Source organism: Paramisgurnus dabryanus, chromosome 11 (genome assembly GCF_030506205.2).
Source record: "Paramisgurnus dabryanus chromosome 11, PD_genome_1.1, whole genome shotgun sequence".
NCBI lineage: Eukaryota > Metazoa > Chordata > Actinopteri > Cypriniformes > Cobitidae > Paramisgurnus > Paramisgurnus dabryanus.
The window spans coordinates 38,149,087-38,152,775 of record NC_133347.1 but is presented as its reverse complement, the minus strand read 5'-3'; the positions used below and the strand labels follow the sequence as shown (position 1 = coordinate 38,152,775).

Sequence of the window (3,689 nt, the reverse complement as noted above, 5' to 3'; positions counted from 1 at the left end):
ATTTAAAATAGCATAAACCGCAGGTGAGTTTGCAAGTTTACCTAGCATCATGGCTAATTAGCGATTAGCAAGCTAATAATATAATACACATTCATTCATGAATAAGAGTACCATTTTTTATTGTTTAATCTTCAATGATGCTGAACTTGCTCAGCCAGCTATCCATCGAGTTGTGTTTGTCATCTTACTCAAACATCGGAATGTCCGTGCTCAACTAAAAGCAGAGACGGCATCTATCTAGGTGAACCGAAGAACGGTGTAATGATTCAGTTCGATTCCCAAAACAAGACGATGCTCACCCGACTGGCCAATAGGAACGTGGCCCCGCCCATGACACAATTTTCACAGAGAAAGCAAAATCCTGACACGAGAGCAAGAAATTGCATCGAGAGCAAAGAAAAGCGTTTTGAGAGAAAAACTTTTTTTTTAGATAAAATGTTTTAACACTAATAGCAACACATATATACTTGAGAGATTTTTTTTTCTCAGAAATAATTTAAAAAATTTCAAATTTATATTTTTTATGTTCTAACATGAGAAAATACTTTCTCTCAAAACTTTTTTTTTTGTCTCAAATATTATTATTTTTTACTATTGGTATGAAAACTTTTTCTCTCAAATATTTTTTTTTTTCTCATGAAATGCTTCTTTGCTATCAGTGTGAAAACTTTTTCTTTCAAATAGTTTTATTTCTCTCAGATCATTTAATTCCTCGCATTTAATAAAGACACATATCTCTCTCCATAGAAAACGCGGATTATAAAAAAAGTATATTAAGTGCGAGCAGAGGATCAAGCAGAAACAACGCCAAAGGACTGCATTTCCCAGGATGCACCCACTCATCTGCCCCCACCCTTCAGGTGCGACTGCTTTACCTATGGGCTTGACGGGAAGATTCAAAATCGCGAACCGTTACTGCATGGATTACTCTCGGTCTCTTTGTTTGCTCATCGACATTACGGTAAGTTTGATTTAATTAATTTGCCTGCATCACGCTGATCGGTTGCCTATTTGTTCATATTATGTTATTTACTATGATTCGTTTTTGTCTTTATACTAGAACTGTTTGAATTTAAAGCACAAACAGTAAAACTTTAAGGGTATACGTGGTACACAGCGGTAAACATGAGGTTAAAAATACGCGAAGTAACATTCAAACCGGGCTGTTAGAAGAATCAAGAAGCCAAGCTGAGACGTTTCAAACTTTAAAGAAGCCAAGATGAGACGTTCTTTGCTTAAAACAAACAAAGCAACAGTAACTTGTGTGTTGGAAATGTTAACAACTAGCAAGTGTCTCTCTGCTATGTTAAATGATGCAGACTATCTTTTGTTGTTGTAAAAGCTCATTCAGTTCTGGTAGATGCTGTTTATTTTTCAAGACTGTTTTAATAGCTTTATATTGATTTGTAACAAAGCCAGCTTCACTTTGAGAGAACCTAGATGCTAATTGTAAAGAAGCTTGGAGTCATAATATATTTAAACGTTATATGTTTGCTGTTCTTCATCTTTTTAAATATGAAGTCTATTCATGTTTATGTTTACAGAGGTCATGTACACTGTGGTCAACTTTGTGGACGCTGAAGAGGTTTCTGGGTAAAGATGATGTATGTTTATTCATTCATTTTTAAAAATCAAACCTGTTAGAAAGTAAACAGATGTATGTGATTTTGATTTTTAATTCTGTGTTTGCCAGAGAAATATAATGAAGTAACAGTGGAGGCAAAACATCAGACTGATCCAGACACTGAAGAAATTGATGTCACTGCAATCTGGCCAAAATGATGTAAGTTTAATAATGAAATTATTAAATTAAAGAGGTTAAATAGTTAATAGATGTGTTATGATGTATGTGATTCTATTTTTTTATTCTGTGTTTGATAGACAACTATATTGAACTAGCCTACTGTAATGAAGCTGCAGAACAACACAGAGACTCTGAGGACATCAACACAGAAAATGAAGTAAGAAGATGTATATTATGAAGTTCTTTGATCATATATTGTTGTATCTTTGTACAGTTTAATGTAAACTTTCTAAAATGTACAACTTTATATGTCATTTGATTTGTCGTGTGTATCTGTATATGTGTATTAGTATTATGCCAAATACTTATATGTACTTTTATATTTCCAAAGGGCTCCAAAGAGATGTCTGTCCAGATGAGGGTGCATCAACTTTACCTTTGCTGACAACAGTTAACTTAACTCAAACCATTTAAGGAAATCGGTTGCCTTAAACCATTAAGTTTTAAAAAACATACATTTGAGTACTGTGAACTTAAGTCTTGTGCAATTATGCACTTATATTTAGGTAGTGTGAACTTAAATATAAGTGCATAACTGCATGTGACTCAATTTTTTAAAGTTCACAGTACTCAAATCTATGTGTTTTAAAACTTGAATTGTTTAATGCAACCGGTTTTCTTAAATGTGAGAAATTACATTGTTACAGTGAGAAATGTTTGATTAATTCCAAGACAGAGCTCTGCTATTGAATCTACACTGCAAAAATCACTTTCTAACTTAGGATTTTTATCTTGTTTTCAGTAGAAAAACTAAAAATTCTTAAATCAAGATGTATTTTCTTGATAAGCAAAATTACCTAAGAAAATATGTGTAGTTTTTAGACAAAAATATACAATTTAAGTAAATTTGTGCTTAAACAAGCAAAAATATCTAACAATGGGGTGAGAAAATTGTGCTTAAATTAAAGCTCTACTGTGTACTTTATTGAGTTAATTCTTAACAAAAACCCATGTTTTCTTTCAAAAGTATGTGCTCATTCATGTGTAATTACTTCCCACCCACTAATCAAAGTGTTCTCGTAAGTGTAGAATCTGCTATTTAAAATGCATACCGTCGAAGCGCTCTCTGGCTGAATCAATGTTGTGCCTCCATCTTTGAAATACATTCGCCGACGAGGGACATTCCTGAAATTCAAGCTCCGCCTTTCGCGCTTTCACTCTACACTCACGCTGCCCGATAGCTGAAGCCTCCAGAGGTTGCATGTGTAGGCGCTATACGTCATCAAGACAGTCTTATTTCAGAATATTAACAATTATAAAGCTGACAATTATTCTTAGTTAATTGTAAATTGATGTAATATGCGTATGACTTGCGAATGTAATGCTCAGTTAATTTAAATAAACCAGGCTTGATGACGTATCCAGCCTGTGACCTGCGTAGCTGAATCCTTCGGATTTTACAACAACCGCACACCGTGATGAACCTGCGATCTAATGCTTTGATTTAAAAGCCTGTTGAAGACATATTCTCGAGGACATTAAAACAAATCGCCAAGGATGCGAAACGGGGATTTTAAACGACAACGTGACAGGAAAAACATCAAGACCAAAGTCACTATTGGAGTTAGTTTTCCAAGATGGGGCTCAAGGGACACTGAAGTTGCACTTTCTATATTCTCCACAGGTAATTCAGCATATTCGTTTACATCTATACAGTCCATGTTGTAAACTTGAAGTTTTATAGTTCCTTGGCTAACTTTAGCATGATTATGCATAACACTTGTTAGTGTAAACATGCATGTGGTTTAATGTGTTCGAACAGACACACGCCGTCTCTCCGCCCATTTATGTAATCTGAGGTACTGAGATAAATGTTTTTCATCTTTTCTGACCTCTAGCACAAACACACGGTGACAGCGCTATTTTTAGCCTTTCATTGATAAAC

At 34.5% G+C, this 3,689-nt stretch overlaps 1 long non-coding RNA gene across 4 annotated transcripts; it reads left to right on the top strand.

Moving 5' to 3' along the window:
* Positions 1-898: 898 nt before the first annotated feature.
* LOC135718368 (uncharacterized) lies at positions 899-2,315 on the top strand. 4 transcript variants are annotated; one of them, XR_010520731.1, is made up of 5 exons: positions 899-961; positions 1,545-1,604; positions 1,694-1,783; positions 1,882-1,961; positions 2,136-2,315. It is a non-coding gene; the product is annotated as an uncharacterized lncRNA (long non-coding RNA). The 4 variants fall into 4 exon arrangements; XR_010520729.1 differs by having other exon boundaries at positions 939-961; positions 1,545-1,593; XR_012337885.1 differs by lacking the exon at positions 1,545-1,604 and having other exon boundaries at positions 905-961.
* Positions 2,316-3,689: the final 1,374 nt, after the last annotated feature.